At 40.7% G+C, this 22,571-nt stretch overlaps 1 protein-coding gene across 2 annotated transcripts in view; it reads right to left on the reverse strand.

The window, feature by feature from the left end:
* LOC139466103 (uncharacterized) overlaps window positions 1–19,144 on the reverse strand; it is a 53,095-nt gene extending 33,951 nt beyond the window's left edge. The window contains exon 1 of one of the 2 annotated variants that reach the window (XM_071248118.1): window positions 18,648–19,144. The gene's annotated coding sequence lies outside the window, so the exon portion shown is untranslated. Of the gene's footprint in view, window positions 1–14,920; window positions 14,995–18,647 lie in introns of those variants that run through there. The other variant, XM_071248120.1, reaches the window with a different exon arrangement.
* Window positions 19,145–22,571: the final 3,427 nt, after the last annotated feature.

Here is a 22,571-nt window from a genome sequence, read left to right on the forward strand (position 1 = left end):
GTGAGATGGACCACCTCTGTGTGGCGCGGTATCCGTGTGTATGTGGTGCTTGTGGTGAGATGGACCACCTCTGTGTGGCGCGGTATCCGTGTGTATGTGGTGCTTGTAGTGAGATGGACCACCTCTGTGTGGCGCGGTATCCGCGTGTTTTAAGTGCTTGTGGTGAGATGGACCACCTCTGTGTTGCGCGGTATCCGTGTGTATGTGGTGCTTGTGGTGAGATGGACCACCTCTGTGTGGCGCGGTATCCGTGTGTATGTGGTGCTTGGGGTGAGATGGACCACCTCTGTGTTGCGCGGTATCCGTGTGTATGTGGTGCTTGTGGTGAGATGGACCACCTCTGTGTGGCGCGGTATCCGTGTGTATGTGGTGCTTGTGGTGAGATGGACCACCTCTGTGTGGCGCGGTATCCGTGTGTATGTGGTGCTTGGGGTGAGATGTACCACCTCTGTGTGGCGCGGTATCCGCGTGTATGTGGTGCTTGTGGTGAGATGGACCACCTCTGTGTGGCGCGGTATCCGTGTGTATGTGGTGCATAGTGAGACGGTGCATAGTGGTGCATAGCTGTGTGTGTGACACGTTCATTGTGTGTATGATTGACTTATAGCGAGATGGACATCTGTGTGTGTGTGACACGTTCACTGTGTGTATGATTGACGTATATTGAGATGGACATGTCTGTGTGTGACGTTTGCCATACGGATGAATGAAACACCTTGTCAGTGTGTACATTTAGTGTATGGCCAAATATATGTATCACAGGTTGTAACATTGTTAAAGACGGAATATTAAAACGGTCACTGCTTCAAGAAGGAAGATTGAAAGGATTGTTTTATGGGCCGAAACACACTTATTTTCACGACAACAATGAACAGTGAGACAATCTTTAATTCAAATACAGCACAGCACACAACAAACAGAAGACAGCACAGTTTAACTTTCCTAGGCTTAATTTATGGATTCAATTACATGATCATGGAAAGTGGTAACTGCATCCCCTACACAAAGTGATTATTGCGATGCTATTGTCATGCTAATGTCATTTCTAATGACATAAGTACATGACTCATACATCAGAGACCCGTGAAGATTTCGGGGTAGAATAGGTCTTCAGCAACCCATGCTTGCCGTAAAAGGTGACTATGCTTGTCGATGCTCATGATATCAATCACTGGATTGTCTGGTCCAGATTCGATTATTTACAGACCGCCATCATATAGCTGGAATATTGCTGAGTGCGGCGTTAAACAACTAACCAACCAACCATACATACATCAGAATGTGACGTTGTTTGTTTCATGACTGTGAATGTTTTGTCACACAAATCGGCTCTATGACACTCTGAACATCCGACAAGAGTTTGGCCCAAAGCATTTGGAGTTAACGGAACTTCACATCACGAATATACTAGGGCTCTACAGTTCGCTGCATGATTTATGAACCGCTGCCGTCAGGATTAAGTCCCATAATAAAACCGTCAATGCACCATGGTTCGACAGGACCATACTCTGGGGACTCTCCAATATATATATTTTCATATCCAATATCCAATCTCTACATAAAGCATAGTCGATTGTACGACCCCGACTATATCATTATCATGTGTCTATGAATTAGTAATGATACCAGGTGTTCGCGAACAGGTGAGGGTATCCTGCCCCACCGGTGGCACCCGTCACAAACACAAACACCTGAAAAAGCACGGGATCATATGGTACAAGTCAAAATAGGGAATTGAATCGGACATTTTTTTGTGTGACTGAAGCGTGAAATTTGGAAATGTCCTCAAAATGTCTACCATAAACCTTTTTGAAAGCTCTACTGAGGCCTTGAATGTTGTAACCTTGATCAAACAACTTCTGATCATGCGCACAAGTGGTATGATGCTGTTTGAAATCTTGGAAACAGAGCATGGGCTATTGTATCTCTAACATTGTGAAATGTAGACACCATAGGTTTGAGCTGCTGGAATATTGCTCGACAGGCAGAGAAAGTTGACTATTGGAAAGTTGAAGTCATCCCTCTTGTCAGTCTTGTGGAGAGTATTTTGTCACTTAGAATCCTTATGCATAGATCTAAATATGAAACAGTTGAGGCGGTCTCACTGGTCTCCCTTATTTCTAGCTCAACGCCAATTGGCGATTTTCCTAAATCAAACTGACTACTGGAAATGTCACACATTATCTTTTAGCTGGCGTTACATCCCAACTCACTCGAGCGAACAATGTACTCCTTATAGCGTACAGGTCCTCACAATATGTACATTACCATATACCTTGTCATCACGAGTGCTGGTCCGATGGCAAATATCCGGACAAAACAAAGTATTACAAGTCACCAAAACGCTGACACCTTACCCATAGCCACAAACGATATACAGATACAGCAATATCCGTTGAAGGTCTAATATGCTGTTGACAGTAGGGACAGGGCGAAGACGAGGTCAAATTGCTTGATTAAATGCCACGGGAAGATCGATACGGAATTACCCTGATCTGCCGACTCCAACTTAACCATGTGTTTTACGCCGATGAGACGGATGCCAATACGCCACAGTATCCTCTTCTTTGAAGTCACAGATAAAATGGTATTACCTTCGGCATGGAGAAATGATATTTGTGAGTTACTATATTAACCACTGGCTATAGTAGCCGACTACCGTTATATCCTAGATCAGCCACGGATGTTCTGTATTTGATATTCTTTGAAGTCTGCGCACACAAGAGTGTGGGTAATTCAAATACTCCTTTAACATGTGTAAACAGATATTTCCAACACACTGAAACAGTTCTGATTCTTCTCTGTCGAGCAAGGCAGACGGTATCCACATTATGAAGAGCTTTATTGATACGTGAGATAGACCTTGATCGATATTTCTGATGGTATCTGAAGATGCTAAATCAACCAGAATTTAATTAATTCATGACATGGGAAGCTCTGGAAGTATTTACAATCAGCTAGTAGTATAACTGTAATAAATCACATTTACTGAGCACAGAATCAGTACTCACAGGTCTAACAACAGAGTAATGCTGAACCTAGATTCCAATTATGTGCCACAAGCTCACGTTGGATCCCATCGATCGTCATATACGTACTATCCTTTTACAGTATTGTATTTACAATCGTTGAGGTGATTCATTTGCTTGCATTTAAATCACCCTGTTCCATCATTGTCATTTCACCAGAGGCAAAATCTGTTTTGATGGCATTGAAGTTTGCGATGAAATACAGAACGACGCTTCAATGATCTGGGTGGGCTTTTATCATTACACAGAAGACACTGTTAGCGTGACTCGATGAATCTACTGTTCAAAAATAGCAGTTTGAATCAGACATACTCTCCCCAGGGAGCCGAGACCACGATGTATTGTACAGCAATCCGCGGGACAATGTAATAAAACAACTCCAACGCCGTGAATAACGTCTTTGAAGCTGTATAACTCTAAGCCATACAAATGCCCTTCAAGAATCATTTCAGTTCATTGTCGCGAGACACAAAGTTCTCGTGATCTTTGTCAATAAAGAAAGGTCAGTGAGTTTTTTATCGAGCTAAAACTACAACGACAGTAATAATCAGTATAAAACTTCTATTCATACTGTAATAAAGTTACCATAAATAATGAATGAAAGATTGAACCCTGAGAATACAGTCCAGTATCAACCTAGGTACACAATTTACTAATTATGCGGTTGACATACATTCCTAGCGAGCTCCAAGGCTTCATGTGTAGGGTTACTTGCTAGCTGATGTACTTAGATGGGTCACGTCATGGGGATCGTTATCTATCTAACGTTTCAATTTAGGTATTTGTAATTTGTTTTCAACGTGAGCATTTGTGTCAACGAGCGTTATTTCTGTAAACCTTGTTGGCGTGTGAGTGGGTTCTCTGCCGCCTCCAGCAATATCACGTCGGGGTCAAGAAGAACAATCTGCACGCAGTGTACTCGATAGGAAAACGAATGGGCAGTTAACCATAATGACAAACAACCTAAAGTATGGAAGTTGAAATCAAATTCTTTCCGAAACCCATAGGACATCCGTGTCTTCTGGAACCAAGTAAAATATATGCAGTATTGAGAGAACAGTGTACATCCCTTGCTTTCCAGAACAAGTTTGTTGCCGTTTCTGTTGCAGATTAAGAAGCACGTGTATTTCCACTGAGTGGAGAAACGAGTGATGGCTAGAACATGTTCCAATGTAAAAACACTGAAGAGAAGAATTCCCCTTTCAAAGCATCTCTTAGCAAATTAAAGCCCCAGCGATCCCCTTGTGGTACTCGATCAGCAACCTGTCATCCTTGTTTTATCAAAGTGTGCTGTCATTAGAGCATTTTATAGATGACGTAGGGCAGTGGACCCAGGGGAGTATAGTTTCACTTGATACATCCACAACGTCGGAGACCGCCTCTGTGGTCTAGTGCACGTGGTAGAGCGTCCGCCCGGAGAGCGGAAGGTCCGGGGTTCGATCCCCGACCGCGTCATACCGAAAGACGTTAAAAGATGGTATTTGTTGTTACCCTGTCTGAGGTTAAGGGGCTAAAACAAGGACTGGTCGGCTCGGAGTCAGTATACTGTGTCTGAGTGGGGTATTCATGTTTAAACTGCGGCATGGTATTTCAGTGGGCTAGCACTATAAATCGGCATCAGTCCGGACTAGTACAAGCACCACCACCACCACCACCCCCACCCCCACAACCCCACACCCCCACACCCCCACACGTGCATGCACGTCGCTATAAAAGAGCAATAATCTTGGAAGCGTTTTTAAACCCCATTTCACCTCACCTCACCTCACAACGTTGGAAGCAGCAATGAAATGTAAAGTATTTGTAGTATATATTAGGAGGTACGTGACATTCTGAACAAAACTGCAAATGTTAAAGCTGCTACAGTGACATCCGGTAACTCGAACCCCGTTAATCCAGAACCTCTGGTTTCCGTATGAATACCGCTGGGAACGTCTACAATATGACTGGATATTACAACGTACTGATGATTCGTTAATCAGGAACTTGATTAATCTGGATAAGTTTACCGTCCCGTCCAGATTAAGGGGGTTCACTATATTTGAATCCAAGTCAGATGATGTAGTCGAGCAGATGAATGGCTACATAGCTGATATTGTACCCATGTGAAACAACTATATTTGCATTAATGGTTCAAAGTATACTTTGCCAGAACTGATATTCAAGGTTTACAACCGGTATGTGCTGGGCCCTTGTTTTCACAAGTTGTTTTCTTTCTCTTCAAACTACCTCAGATCAGTAGGCTAGCTCAGTAGTTAAAGCGTTCACTCAATAGTCATACCCCATTTGTCAGATACCCAATTTGTCAGATACCCAAGTTGTCAGATACCCCATGGCTTGTCAAAACATATGAGATTTACCTCTTCTTCTTATTGACGAGTAATTATATATTTACTCCTCTGTATAATTAAGATCAAATAAATAAAGACGTTTGAAGGTAATGGGTAAAATATTGATCTACTTGGATACAATAGGGTTATATATTGTTTTATTTTATACCCGTATATATTTAACCGAGGAACCATTTGACGTAAAATTGTAAATTCTCTCCATAGTTTCTCACGAGAATATTGAGTTTACTTAGTTTACATGTTTTACTAAATTGTGCATATATTTACAAACATGGCAGGTTTCCAGAAAGTTGACTTTGTTACATCGCAGGGGTACACCCCAGGAACACTTTCAACATCACCTCTACAGCAAGAACAAGATTGGGTGATTCTTCCAAAAGTGGAAATATTGACACATGCTTTCATCTTAAATTGAGTCAATAAAATATTATTTTTTTTGCATAATTATTGTTACCTATGTTAATTAACGTTTATCAAAAATATTCAACGATGTTTGCACGGGATCATTTTGTGATGAATGTGAAGAACATAAGACATCATTACTACATAAATCTTAATTAAATAGAATAATCTCAGAATTAGTTCTGCTGTAAGTTGTAGTCTGGTTATTTAAAGTTTGCCAGTATAGATCTTGATTATATACTCAATACCAACAGTTACACCAAGATGAATACGTCACCATTTTGGTAATGTACAGAATTCTAAAGCGTTTTGTTTCATATAAAATGAAAAATGTTTTTAAAGCAAAATATACGAACTTTGAACTGACAAACCCAAAACGAGAAAAAGAGTCAGCACGAAGAAATGTGTTTTTATTATTTAATCTATCCTACAACTAGTGTTGAAACAGAATTGAAAATTGTTTTCACTAAGAAATAAGGACAACATTTTGCCATTTTCTGTAGAATGACCCAATTAGGAGATCATGTGATCACAGACATTTGGTTGACTCTAATAATCGGTTCCAAAGTGCTAAATAATATACTTTGATGTGGCTAATAAAGCCTATGAAACACCGTGAAAATATTGTATTGTCTTATCATAAGTCTTATCTTTCATGACATGTCTGACAAATGGGGTATGATCTTGACTGATCCATTTTACCACTTGGGTAACAAGCATAGGATGGCGGCATAACTCAAACGTGGCATTTGTGATTTTAAGGTACCTGACAAATGGGGTGAGGCCAGGGTTCGGTGGGTTTCCTGCCTCTGAGTGATGGGTGAAGCCCGTTGCTGGTTCCCCTGATGTGATATCACTTGAGATTTGCTCACTGTGACCTAAAGCCATAGCCATGCCGTCCTGTCTTGCGGAAACCGAAGCCGAAGCCGTAAGTATGTACTAACAGGGAAGGGATCATGAATATTTTTGGGGATATTTTCCTGAAATTAATTGCTCAGTCTTCACTACAATAAAATATCCCCAAACATATTCAGGATCCCTAACTTGTTCATACATTAATCGGAGGCCATTCGCCAACAGAAATGCTAAAGTAATAACTTAAAGCTAAGGACATTGTCTAGATATTCGGTTACCAGGAGTCACGATAATGTTCCTACGATGCGGTTACTCCTTAATGCCAGGGAAACATCTTCGATCGTGCCCCCTTCCACCTCCCCCCACTCCCCCACACACCATCGTAACGGAGTAATCTCACATACATCAATACTGGTAAAGTACGTTTAATTGCTATCGGCTTGTGTTCACTTCTTGTGACAACTTAAGTCTATTCCCTGTCAGAATAAAGGTGTTGATGCCCTTCCCCTTGATACAAGTAAGCCGGAACTATTAAGGCAACGCTCCAAGGCCAGTAGGAATACCATTGAAGCCTATGCTGAGACGGCAGCTCCGATTTCTCTAGCACACGAAGATGTCCAAAGGTACTACGTATAAGACATGTAGCACGTATTGGTGCAGAGGAAAAAGAGTCATGACAGATGACACTGCCGGTGGTGTTGCGTTTGAGATGGTTTGCACTGGTTATTTTTACAACAGCATTTGACATTCGTCACCCATATCGTTCCTTTTCGAGCGATGTGAAAACACGACACCAGCGTGTAACTAAACTGACTGGCAAAATAAACTATACCAAAGTATTTTTTATTTAAAAAATATCACATCAGCACTGAACTGGGGTTTTCATTGTCAAACAAATTCGCATGAACAGAGCTTTATGATTACTGAGTGTAAAAAATCCTGCTTCTTCCCGAATATGGACTTCATCGAACTTTTTTCATTCGTGCATCACGACAAAATGGCTCCGAACAGTATAAAATGCGCCAATCTGTATGTTTTACACCACAATCTTACCGACCACAAGAGCTGACATGCTGAGACTGACCGCACAAGAGCGAGAGAGAGCAATTGGGATGTTGCAGTTGGGAGCACGCCATGCCCATGTTGTTCGCATCTTCAACTGCACCAGAACAACGATAACGAGGCTGCAGACACGACTCAAACAAACAGGTCGTACAGATGACAGGCCAAGAAGTGGAAGACCCAGGGTCACAACCGCCAATGAAGATCGGTACCTCCGCATCTTACATCTACGCAATCGTTTCGTCACTGTGACGTCATCGGCAGCCACAGCCTTTCAACATGTGGTCAGCAGAAGGACAGTTGCCAGGCGTCTTCGACAACACGGTATTCGGGCCTACCGGCCCTTTCGTGGGATGAACTTGAGCCGTCGTGACCGACGTAACCGCCTCCATTGGGCAAGAATGGTACAGACGTGGCAAAACAGGAACTGGCAACGAATTCTATTTTCTGATGAGAGCAGGTTCCAGTTGTATCGAGCTGATCGCCATGTGCGTGTGTATCGTCGGAGAGGAGAGATTACAGCCCAATGTTGTGTTCAGGAGACCATGCCATTCGGTGGTGGAAACGTCATGGTCTGGGGTGGGATTTGCAGGGACCGTACAACAGACCTGGTTGTCTTTGACCCTAATTTGAATGCTCAAGTCTACATCGACCATGTATTGCGTCCTGTGGTCCTTCCCTTCCTCCTGAGGAATCCCAGAGTAATCTTCCAACAAGACAACACTCGCCCCCACACCGCCAGGATTACCAGAGACTTCCTAACTGCAAATAATGTAAACCTTTTGCAATACCAGTAAGATCGCCTGACTTAACACCCATTGAGCACTTGTGGGACTATCTGGACAGACAAATAAGGGAAAGAAATCCCACTCCGTCAAGTCGTCAAACGTTGATTCAGGCACTGTTGGAAGAATGGCGAGCCATCCCCAATGACGTCATCAGGGATCTCGTAAACTCCGTGCGGCGACGTGTCCAAGCCTGTATTCAGAGCAATGGAGACCATACAAGATACTGACAGTAATGCATTTGTGAAAAAAATGCGTTTTCTGTTTTCGTTCAGATGATTTGTTTATTTTGCAAATTGACATTTACCCCCTGTGTCATTCCTTACCTGATATTGAAGTTCCTGTAAATGCCACCTTTGTGGAATTTGAATCAGAACATTGTCAGATAAATTTTCTTTCCAACTCGCAACACTATTTTTTTGTGATATATTTGATAATGTTGTCAACACCAAATCAATGTTGGTATAGTTTCTTTTGCCCGTCAGTTTATAAGTACTTTGGTTAAAAAATGCCCCCTATTTGTTTTAGGTATAGTTTATATCTTAAAATATACCTACCCGTGAAGATCTTCAGCAACTCATACTTGTCGTAAGAGGCGACCAACGGGATCGGGTGGTCAGGCTCGCTGATTTTGTTGATGCATGTCATTTGCGTAGATCGATGTCCATGATGTCAATAACTGGAGTATCTGGTCCACAGTCGATTATTTACATACCGCCATCATATAGCTGCAATATAGCGGCGTTGAACAAACAAACAAACTCAAAATATACCAAAGTGACAGTCACAACTGTTTCACCATGCTGGACAACGCACGGTAGTTAATGACAACCGTGGTATGTTTAGACACTGTCCACGTAAACACACAAAGCGAGGACGGATGGTACAGCAAGGTGGTTATCCTTTCGCAGTACCCGTTTGCGCCAAGACGGCTCCATGATGATCTTTGTCTCTTTATTTGTGCTGTATGAATACAATGAATGTTTGTTTGTTTGTTTTTTTACCGCCGCATTCAGCAACATTCCAGTTGTATGATGGTGGTCTGTAAATAATCGAGTCTGGATCAGACAATCCAGTGACTGACATCATGAGCATCGATCTACGCAAATTGGGATACGATGACATGCATTAAAGGGGCACTGATCTAACGCAATTCCCCGGACTGGTTGCTGCCTTTGTTATTGTTTTTTTCCCCGTGAGTACCCGGATGATACGCAACGCAACTGAGCGTGACCAGAGACTGGGCTACCGTCTGCAAGGACAGCTAAATGAACTTGGAGGCTGGAGGCAATATTTGTTTTACGCATTTTTGCATAAACACTGATTGGTTAACTGTAAAGATTGGTTAACTGTAAAGATTTCGACAAAGGGCGCATGTTAATTAATTTCTTCGGCCTAAACAAAGAGACAAAAAGAACGGCGGAGCTCATCGGATGTCGTCATTTGGAAATACCCCAGATGGTTATAGTTTAATACTAAAAAAAGTATCCATGCAGTGAAAGAATTTTCGGGTTTTGGATTGTATCGATAATACGATTACTACTCCCTTGTTGTCATCCACGTTTTCTCGTCTAACCCTGCACTTGTGTATTTGTCGTCATTCCCTTGATGCTCAGTTAATGAATTTATTACAGGTACAATTAGTGGTAGCACCACTTAGATTACCTGACAAAGGTTCCCATTTGGCATTTATTGTGTCTGGGGTAATTATTCAATCTAAATCCAGGTTGGAAGTGAGGTGAAATGTGTGTTATGTAATATGCACGTGGCAGCCAAGCAAGAGATGAATAATCAGTTCATTTACTTTTTTGTATATCAACGGATCGTTCCTGGTCATCAAAGGATTAACAGAAAATACGTTGATTGATTAATCACTGTTATCTTGCACAGTGGATATGTCAAAAGTGAGTGTTTACATGTCTAGGTTTACTAAAACAAAGGGAATACACTCATATCATGGCGTGAAGTGCCGATGTTAAAACAACATACTTTGTTCAAAGGGATAACTGATAATACGTTGATTGATTGATCATTGTTATCTGTCACTCTGGCTTTCTCAGCCGACCCTTGAAGACTTGACACCTATGTGAAACACATGAAACAATCCAAGTGATCAGTTGAGAAACGAACACGGTTATAATATCCCGAAACGATATATATTTTTTTAAATATTTGATTGTTACAGAGACACGTGACATCGAATAAGTTTCTTTGTACAGCTGCAGACGAGTGGGATATTGTTCCTTTGTGTGGATATTCACGGATACATTCCTCGAACAAGGAAGCTGCCTAAAATTTATACACATAAATTTGGTGGGTTGCAATTATGGTATTTGCATTTTGTTTTCCTTCATTTGAACCGATTCGTTCTTGTTTCTCTATGTCTTGGTTGGAAAATTCTTCAATGCGCGATAGACGTTGTTTTCTCCGGTCTTTTCCTTTGTAAGCGTGTATATATTACCGTCAATTTGTAAAATGTGATTCTCTCAGGCAGTTTATAAAATGTGTAAATATTTCAGCCATTTTGACTAAGAAATCTATCCAGATTGATTAAGACGAACAAAAGGGCCTACAAACATCACAACAGATTATTATGTAGGATTAGAAGCCAAACAACATAGACATGTACTTTTCAACGAAATGTTTTTCAGTCACTTTGTAAAATATTTAGACGTTTAATAAATATGTTACACATTTTGACAGTAAAAAAATATACACACTATAAAAAAGCAATGCTTAGGTGAAATATTTACTTCGTGTTGTAAGTAAAAATAGTGTAAACGAAAATCGCAAAATTACCAAGCAAGTGACTTATCAAAACTTCGTCACCATTACCGATGCTACCCCCAAAGATACCTACATTTCCTTATTATCTCGAAAACTGTACATGTATTTCATTTTGTTGATCAATGTGACCATACGCCCTTATTACTACCGGTATCCATAAACGTGACTAATGCGCTTACGAAAGGCGCAGCAGAGGTCGCGAACTAGTCTAGATTTCTGCTATACATCCGGGTACTCACTGGGAAAAAACAATAACAAAGGCAACAACCAGTCCCGGGGAATTGCGTTAGATCAGTGCCCCTTTAACCAAGTCAGCGAGCCTGACCACCCGTTCCCGTTAGTCACCTCTTACGGCAAGCTTGCGTTGCTGAAGACCTATTATGTACCAGGATATTCACGGGTCCAATGAATGTGTGAGCAGGTATGGTCATACCCCGACTTAGCAGTATTCCAGCGAGTGACACTACGACGGGGCCTCACGCGGTATTTCCAAATCCGGAATCAAACCCGAGCATGACGAGCAAACACTTTAACCAATGGGCTATCCCTGTCCATAATTACAATGAAATGTAAAATTGCTAAACATTTCGCTATAGCCTAGCTTATATTCCCCTAAACGCATACGTATTCGAAAACAATAAAAACTGCCATTAACATATTTTTTTTCACACTGACCTAAACATCAAACACACATTGCTCGAATGTTTCTCAAAAGGTAAAACGCAACATCTGTGATAAACAATAAAAAAACCGCCTTACATATTCACATCTAGTGAAAGATTGTTTATTCCGATCACCATGGTGACTTGTATTATTAATAGACGTGGCATGGACATGTATTGTTGTTTGTCTATTTCTGTTAACCTTGGCCATTCTACGAGCTCGGTATAAAAAAGGCCATTGTTGACTGTTGTTAAAGTTTCAGTGTATGTTATCCAGTGGCATCCTTGGCACAGCTTATTCTGACGTATGATGAACGTCAAGAATTGCACTGTATAATTCTAACATGGCAGATAATCTTTAGTACGCACGTCAGAGGCTGATTGACTGCGACTAGAACCACTTTAATCAGCGACAGTCGTGAGGCTAATAGTTCAGATAGTGTCCTTTGCCGGAACTGCCCTTAGCACTGTCGTGATAGGACATTTATTCCCAGGCCATATTGCTGGCGTAGTGAAGGTTACAGGCAGGCTAAGACATTATTTGACCCTCACATCCGAGATATTCACATACACGTTAAACAGGTCACAAGGAGAACGCAACTATACAAAAAGGTTTAGGAATTGTACAAAGGTGATTTTAATAAAATATAAATTATATTTATGTTAAAATATTTATTTATGTCCCATGGTAATGCGATCTTTGTATGCTTATTTTAGAAATAATCGATAAATAAAGGTGTTGTGTAAGTAATCAAGTTCAAATAAAGGGTATGCTGATATGCAAGGTGTGTCATACTACATATTGATTTTGAAATTGAGGTGTTCAAATTCAGATAATGTCATTATAAATTCGCAATATTAATTCAAATTAAATATACAAAATCAATGTTCACTGTGTACATGCCATTTCTTTGAATAGATAAACTAATAAACTGACATCAGATATGTACCCAACCGAGACATAAACGTCAGTATACGTGCGGGATCAGATCCACATAGTGTGTTCATGTCACGATGCGAACATAGCGTTATTTCCTTTCAATCTTATTAGCGTTGTCTTCAAATATGATACAGGCAACGTGTGCCCATTCCTTCCCATCGCACATCAAGACACCAGGTCCTGGTGTTAACACGATCATTGTACTGATTTGTTGATTGTGATAAGATGGCACTTTCAGTTCAAGTTGACTTCATTCTGCTACGTGGTAAGAAAAATCACTCTGGGTATCCGAATCAATTTTTAAAAACCAATTATGACAGTGTTACAAACGTTTGCATAGTTATCATGAATATATTAGACTCATCTGTGTTCCAAATGTTTACATAAATATTAAACGTCAACGCCAGCGAATAACCAGTCTCGATTATCCGACCAAACAGGGCGCTCAAGGCAAAGTAGTGGTCAAAAATATATGAGTAACTCACTGAAAATCAGCGATGATACCAAGTGTTCGAAAACGTTTTACTTTGGGCAACATCAAGTCTCTCAGAGCTATCAGTTTACTAGTTTATCAGTTCATAAAAGTGCATCATGTTTTTATTTTAAATGGAAATATAATGTTCGATAAATATTTCTAGGTTTGTCAGCACCATACCCATTCTCGATGGTTTCATCAAAGTGGTACCTGACTAATAACTACTTATCTAATAAATCGGGATTTGCTCTCCCGCTGAGCCGACACACCTTGATACAACTAAAATACTGTTCAAAGTGGCTTCAAACCAAACTCACTCACTTGACATCAAATGGTATACCAAATGTATATCAAAAGCTCTCTTCAAAATTGACTGTCAAATTATAAGAATATCGGGAGACGTCTGGCGTTCCACGGTTTACAGTGAAATCGTGCAATGTCCATTGGAGCCTCTAGTAGTCTATGAGTTACAGAATAAGCCGATTGGATCCGAATGTAGTGATGAACGTAGATCGGCGAGGATCCTGCCTTCACATTAAAGGCAGAAACGTCACCAGCAGAGACAGTTAAACCACGTCCATCGGTCCCGCCCACACAGTGGCTCGCTGTTACGAGCGTGCAAGCCTTAATGTAATTGTTTTCCTGTTTAATGTCCTACCTCTCGTTAAGTTTAATTGTCTTTTTGAAATGATAACTTCGAGGTACAGCTCGTAGCCCTGTGTGTTGGCACGTACTGATAGCGTTCTCCTCACGGCTTATTGTATGCTGTAGACATTGGTGTTCCATAGAAACAGTCTGTCACGTCTATAGAATAACTGGTCAGCCTTCTTACCAGGAAGCAATCTGATGCTTCAAAGCAGTTACTTATGTCTAGTTTCCTATTTTTAGATAATTGAACGAGCTCTTTTGAAATGAGGAAGTAACACATGACCCGAAGTGATGCATGTCCTACACGTTTGTCCCTTGATGAACCTTGAAATTTCGGGAGTTAAAAGACAGAGGGTCATGACTGGACCAATGGCAGGAGTACTGCTGAGCGCGTTAAGGTTCTACTACACCAAATCAGTACCAGTTTGGAGAGTGCGGTTTTCGTAGCCTTCAGTGCAGATCGAGAGATATCTGCAGGCTGTGATTGGAGGATATTCTGTAAGATTTTTATGTCTTTCAAATGTACATCCATCCAGTTATTAAAACTGACCATGTTTTTCTATATTTAGTACTGTCTTTTTCAACATGATGACTTATGCTGAATGTGACCACAGCTATTTTCAAGTAGGTGACATTTGGTGCGAAACTGGGGGTGGTGTGTTTAGCTTCCGGTACTCGGAAAAGGAGCTGGCTAAGCTAGTCATTTTTATTTTTTTTATTGCTGCTCTAAGGCCAAACTGTGCACACACGTACAGGTAATAGCTGTTGAATGCTTAGTTATTTAAAAAAAAATCATAACGTTACTATAGAAGTCTATGGGAAAACATTTGGTTGTGTGTAACCTGTAAGCAACAAACAAATACTTACTTCCTTATACAAATTGTGTGAGTGGCGGGATGTACCAGTAGAACAGGACGTGCTTACCTTGTTTGCGAACACATGTGTCATCGCTGATTTTCAGTGATCCATTCAAATAATTTTCACCTCCATTTTGCCGTTTACGCCTTATGGAATGTGTTGGGGCAGATACTCGCAACTGGATATTCTCTGACGTTCACGTTTTTACTTTTAGATGAAATGGATGAAGTTAATGAGTTGGATAAAGTCCCGCTTTGAACACTTTTTTCAGTTATACCACGATGTGTGAACGAGTGTGTTGTATTTTCCCCCGCTTTGGATGATAAGATTGATGTGTTAGGAACTCCCGAAATGGGATAGGTCGTACACGCTTGTCACTCTGGTGAAATCTATAAGCACAGGAATGGTGCTGACATTGGATCATAATACATAAAGCTTAAGGACATTAAATCTCTGAAGCATGAAATGGGATAAAAGCAATACATTTTTACAGCTAGCAACTGCATATTTGAACAGTATCACACTGTTTATGGGTTATTCTATAACAAATTTGAAAAAATAGTATCATATGAACCAAAACGGCATGCGGTATGTCAGTATAAGTCTCCATGCCTGGTGATAAGACTTGGGATAAAATAATGAAAATCAATGGTTAAACCTAGTTAAGCATGGAAGTTCTTTCCTCTCGTTGCGCAAATTTACTAATCTGACTGTAGGCACGTGTCTGGTACATGTAATTAAATGTTTCTTGCGTCGACAGATATATTCGTGCGGACTGTCATCAACTGAAGCTTGAATAGACACAAGGAGATACATTTCCTAGAGCCACAAACTTGAGGGAAAACCTTGATTAATAACTCAGTTGTTATCGGCAATACGTGGTGTCTTAATTTGTCAATAGTTTAAGGTTGAAAACAGACATACTAACGTCCTATTCTGTAGGTTGAATTTTAAAATTCTTTAGATTATTGGATGTACGACGAAAGTTCAAACATCGAACAACTAGCTAGTCTTATGAATACCAGACTAAATATCGAAACATGAGAAAGAGCGTAAATATTTTCATGGTATCTATATATAACTCAAAAGATGAGTGAGTGTATGCTGCAAAAGGTGAGCCATCAATATTCATGTTATAACCCCATCTTCAAGAAGTCAGGGTCAGACATACCAGTGGTTGATATGTCAAACAACACTGCTGCAGATATAACACAAAAACATCGTCCAACACAGTCAAATAATGATTACGAAATTGTATTACCTTAAATCTGTTTTTGTCTCAAGCCAACAAACTCCTGATAAGTGGACTATTTGTTTCCGTGTTTGTTGTTTTTCGCCGCACTCCGCAATATTCCATCTATTTGGCGACATTTTTTAAACAACCAAGTATGGACCAGACAAACCAGTGATTGAATTGTGAGCAGCGACCCATGGTATCGGGGTACGATGACATGCCATCACCAAAGTCTGACACCCGCGAAAATCAGGGTTAGAATAATTATTAGTCTTCATCATCCAAATGTCACGCTTGTAAGAGGCGACAAACAGGATCGGCTGGCCAGGCTCGCTGACGTGGTTGATGCATGTCATTGTATCCCACGGGTGGCCCAGTCGTCTTAGGCGCCGCGATTCGCTGTGCAGAGTTGCGTCCTTTGGGCACACAAGAAACCTATGATTGTGGGTTCGAATCCCGGTTTGCCCCGATTATGTTTCTAGGTTTGTCAGCACCATACCCCTGCTCGTTGGTTTCACCGAAGGGGTAAACGTCTGAGACCTGCATCACTTCGGGCTTTCCTCCCACATTAAGCTGACACGCCGTGATATAACTGGAATACTGTTAAAAGCGGCGTTAAACCCAACTCACTCACTCACTCCTTCACACGAAATGGTGCCTGTGTTTACTGGTGGTTACTGATATCAGGATGGGTCATCTTCATGTCATAATCACCCCAATACAATCAGGCACAATGGGGAACGCTTAAACAGGACAGGCAGCATAAGAACCTATGAATAATGTTACACGCTTACACGGCATAACGCTTAAAGACATTAAATCCATGAAACATGAAATGGGGAAGAAGCAATACTCTTTCTGGTAACTTTTACTACCAGGTTTTTACCACTGACTTTCATTATTTTATCCCAAAAGTTATCATCAATCGTGGAGACTCTATCTATCTATCTATCTATCTATCTATCTATCTATCTATCTATCTATCTATATTGAACGGAGGAGCCTTAGTATCATATTGTTTATGTAGTTTTTCTAAAATAAAGTTGTTTGAAAAATAATAATGGTATGGAACAATAAACGGCATATAGTATATTTAGTAGTAAATCTCCACGACTGGTGATGAACACTTGGGATAAAACATTGAAATTCAATGGTAAAACCTCGTGAAGCATGATAATTCTGTCCTCTCGTACCAATCTGACTGCAGGCATGTGTCTGGTGCATGTAATTAAATGTTTCTTGCGTCGACAGATATATATTCGTGCGGACTGTCATCAACTGAAGCATGAAAGGACACTAGGGGATACTTTTCCCAGCACTATAAACTGGGAGGCCTTCATCGTAAAGAAGGATAAATAACTCGATTGTTATGGGCACTACGCCGTGTCCTTATCAGTAAGTTTATTACTAGCGTTCTTTTTTGTAGTTTGAATGTTAAAATTCTTTGAAGTTCTTTTATCGTCATTAATAAATTATACCAATGCGATGAGTGCTATTTTCCTTCAGAAGAACCCCTGGTGTAATGACTGATGTTCAGTGATCTATTCAAAAGACATACAATTTGTGTCAACATTTTGAATCTGTTTCGACAGATAACCGAGACGTGTTATATTTAGTATTAACGAAATTCTGTATGTCTCTATCATTGAAAGAAATCGTAATAACATATCAACACGAAATGAGGAACGGGAAAATATCTGTGCATTTCAGTTATATACACTTGAACGAAAGTTAAGTATCATTCCCATCTGTAGTTCCATATATTCCCAAACTACTGTGTATCTATTAGAAATATATACACGTGATATTGACTTCATTGTGTAAGATATTTAAGATGCCACTCATACATGATGGAATATTGATATAAGTACACTGTATGCTCCTCCAGATGGTCCCGGGGGGACTGGGTGATGCCACATGATGCTGAGAAGCAGAGAAAGGAAACACAAGGGTGGTCAAATGACCATTGCCATAGAACAGTTACAAAACATGTCACTATATTATCGATTTTGGTTTCTGCATTTCAATATGAATGTATCAAATTTTATTTCGAGAATTTATGCAGAATACGGTCGTTAAATATGGTCGTTAAATAGGGTTATTTTGCAGATGTATTTATGTCAGTTGCTTAGACCGCCACCCCCCTACCCCCACCCCCACCCAACCCACCCCCCAGGGGTTTGCAAATTTCTTTTAAATACATACTTGTAATACAGGTACTACATTAATGACCAAATTACACAAGCAAAATGGAAAACAGGGAAAACACGTACACAGTTACAAGAAAATATGCTGAAATTCCGTTCATCTACCTCTTTCATAATTCCCGAAACAGAACACGGTTGCTCCTGTAAGAAATCCATATAAATTCACTGAAGAGTGCAACACTACGTTATGCAAAATGATAATACCTTCAGTCGATATGAGGCGATGTACAGAAACTATTCTTATCCAGCTTTCAGTTTCCATGGAATCATTCACAAAATACACTGTGAGCTTGTCATTGACAGGTCTTGAAAACCTGAAGTGATATTAGGAAACGGTCACATGTCAACTTACCTGTTGCCGTTGGCTTCACAGATTGTGTACTCCCATCAGTTATACTCTGTGCCTAACAGCGAAACAATCAATTAAAGACCTGGTAGAGTGACACCAAAGCGGATCCATTCACGAGAACCTCAGCGATCAGATCTTGCTTTGTTCATTGATAGTGTATCTGGATTGACTTGCAAGTTTTAAACACTGCACTTCTGGGCACACACCATCGTGTAATTGATTTTAGTCCTGATAAATTCCCAAGGCGAAAACACACGTAAAAGCCACTTTTATCAATGCCTAATATTCTATTTGAGACAATTTATTCTTTTAACTTGTTGATGTTGTCGAATCAGCTGTGTTCCTAACCTGTGTAAGGTAAACTGAAAAACATCCACTTCGCGATGTGAACCATGCGATCTGCACCATCAGAACCAGGAAGAAAAACACATCCTGTTTGTCACACACTTGCACGGGCAATACGTGAATGTTCCAGGCCTAGCGCGTGCACGGTGTGGTAAACGTGCTACCCACACAGTATTAACGAACTGAATGCTCCAGAAGCAGACGACTTCACGGAGCTCTGGGGGCAAACGGCTTCTTCGTCTGCAGATCGATCCTGCTTCTAGCCTGTCTTCTGTCAGGGCGAAATAAGGAGGCTCTGGCAGGACGAGTTGCTTCATCAGTTCTATATCGCGTTAACTAAAGCCAGAATTACGTGTGTAAGTAATTATTTGTACACCAACATGTTGACGAGAAATGTGTTGACACGTGGTGTAAATTAAAGTAAGTGTTAGTTAGAAATATCGTGCAAACGAGACACCTGAGGCACAGAGCTGCAACGTTCAGTACAAATGTACATGTAGCTATCAGCACAGCATGGTATACCTTGCTGATATGTACTGTTTAAATAGATACTTATTTTGTAAATATTTTATGCTGTTGTGGGTTGACAGATACGTGTTCTACAAAAAGCATCTAGTCACATATGCATATTTTACATGAGCGCCCAGTTCGATGTTTTTGTGTGCCATATACATGTTTTACATAAGCATTCAGTCCCAAGTTATCACAAAGTGATGTGTAAATATTTTTTCATATGCATCCAGTATCAAGTTATTAGATAGTGACATACGTATTTTCCACGAGCACACAGTCCCCAATATATCACACACTGACATATACACATTTTACATAAGCAACCAGTCCCCAAGTCACCGCACACTGATATATACACATTTTATATAAGCAACCAGTTCCCAAGTTATCACACACTGATATATACATAATTCATAGAATCAACAAGTCCCCAAATTACCGCACACTGATATATACACATTTTATATAAGCAGCCAGTTCCCAAGTTATCGCACACTGATATATACATAATTCATATAAGCAACTAGTCCCCAAGTTATCACACACTGACATATACACATTTTGTATAAGCAACCAGTCACCAAGTTATCGCACAGTGACATATACATATTTTATATAAGCTTCCAGTCCCCAAGTTATCACACACTGACATATACACATCTTACATAAGCAACCAGTCAAGAGTTATCACAGAATGACATAAACATATTTAACATAAATATCCAGTCCCAAGTTGTCGTAGGTTGACTCTTAGCAGTCTTGCATAAGCACCCAGTCTTATTTCATAATTATGATCAATTACGTCTCAATATAACAACATAGTGACTTAACGGATTACAAGGTTTGATGATTGCTAAAATATACACATACAAATGCAAAGTTGTTACACCGATCTTTAAATCTTATTGGTAATATCAACAGTCAAATATCTGCTTTTTATATGTCCAAAATAGTGCCAATTTAGCACTTCACTAATTGTGCTCAACCCATGGCTGTCGTAAGAAGCGACTAACGCGCCGACTTGGTTGATGCGAGGCATCGTATCCAATTGCGTAGATTGATGCTCATGATGTCAATCACTAGATTTTCTGGTCCAGACTTAGTTTTTTACAGACAGTCGTCTTATAGCTGGAATATTATTGAGTGCGGTTTGAAACAGCAAAACAAACAAACAAAAGCGTACTGTGCATTTGTATACATACACTAAACTTTGATATTAGATATGTGTAAAGTATCAATTCATTATTGATTGATATTATTCAGAGATCACATGTATATTAAGCGTTTGGTCAAAATTAGTGATAGCTTATATGGTGGAAGATCTCGGCAGATTTCTTTTGAGTGACCCACTGAGTATTCAAGGGCAAAGTCACCGCCTCCATAGCCTCGTGGATAGAGCGTTTACCCGGAGAGCAGAAGGTCGGTTTGTTTGATCCCCTGGCTGCGTCATGCCAAAAGACGTTAAAATATCGTACTTGTTGTTAATCTGCTGGTCCTCGGCATTTAGAGGTTAAAATAAGGAATGGTCGACTAGGATTCATGTGTCTGAGTGGGATATCCATGTAAAACTGCAGCATGGTGAGTCACAGTGAAAGTGTCATAAGTCGTAACTAGTACAAACAGCCGCACGCACGCGCTATAAAAACTGAAGTCCAAAAGGAATTTTACCACTTTAACATTGATAGTGCAAAATGTTTGCTCCCGTGTTGCTGTATCTAACCTGATGCAACGTCACAGACAGACCAGGCAGACATCCGACAGGCTACGAACAGGCAGACCTAGAGTAACTACGCCTAATGAAGCCCGGTACTTGCATACTTTGCATCTCAGGAATCCATTACTGACAGTGACGTCATCAGCGACGAATGCCAAAGGGCATATAATTAGTCGACAGACAGTGGCCAGGATCCAGGGCTCTAGAAATTATGACTTACAGACCTCTCAAAGGTCATTTGGTGACAGCGCAACATCGTCGACAGATATTGGGATTGATCTGGACTGTACGTCGTTTGTAGTGACGTATACAGAGAGTCGTCTTCACTTATAAAGTTCGGTTCTCTCTTTCCTGAGGTGATGGAAGACAGCGTGTTTACCGCCGAAAGGGACAACGAACGGCGGCATGTTGCATTCAGGAGGTCGTGCCGCATGGTGGAGGGGTGTGATGGTATGGGGAACAATTTGTGGGCAAGAGATAACACTACTGGCCATCGTTACATGGATGGCATTCTCCGTTCGATTGTCCTACCATTTCTACATCAGCTTTCTACATCAGCATGATAACGCTAGACCCCCATAGAGCCCGAAACGTACAGAATGTCCTTGCAGCCAATGACGTCAACGTTGTTGCCGTGACCTGCAAGCTCCCCAGACATGTCCCCCAAAGAATACCTCTGGGATGGCATGGATCGCCGTGTTGCAACCACATCCTCAAGCCAACCGACAAGAACTGATACAGGCCCTCCAAGACGAATGGCTACATAGCCCACTTGATGTCATCAGACGACTGACTGTTTCTGTGCACCAAAGAGCTTTTTGCATGTCTTGCTACAATACACGCACGAAATGTGACGTCTCAATGAACTTGAGCGATTTTAGATGTGTGTGCCCATTGTCCAAAAGTTGAAACATGTTTTTACAACCCTAACTCAATTCGGGCAACTGCCATGCCAATATCGGATGCTGTGTGACTGTCATTTACAATGTTGATTTCGTTGCGATTTTGATCTTTTCTCTACATCGTACTTCATGCATCTATCTTTTGTCCTGTAAACTGGAGTGATTTAAAACTATGTTAACATTTCTTTTGGTCGTCAGTTTAAGTGAAATAATGTTAACTGCGACGTTAAACTGCATTTCCCCTCACCCCCAGGGCAGAAAGATCCTCAATACCCCGTGCTAGTCGGAAGAGCTGATTAATGAGGATTGGGTGGTTGTTATTGTCGGCCTGGTTGATTGTAGCATCGACATCAGACTGTGTTCATTGTTGTTCATGCTATCATTTGCGTGGCCGTAGCTTGTTTATTTGCAAGCTGCCGTGATGCACCTGGAATAATGAGGACAATAGTGTGA

Source organism: Haliotis cracherodii, unplaced genomic scaffold (genome assembly GCF_022045235.1).
Source record: "Haliotis cracherodii isolate W230 unplaced genomic scaffold, xgHalCrac1.p SCAF_18, whole genome shotgun sequence".
Classification (NCBI taxonomy): Eukaryota; Metazoa; Mollusca; class Gastropoda; order Lepetellida; family Haliotidae; genus Haliotis; species Haliotis cracherodii.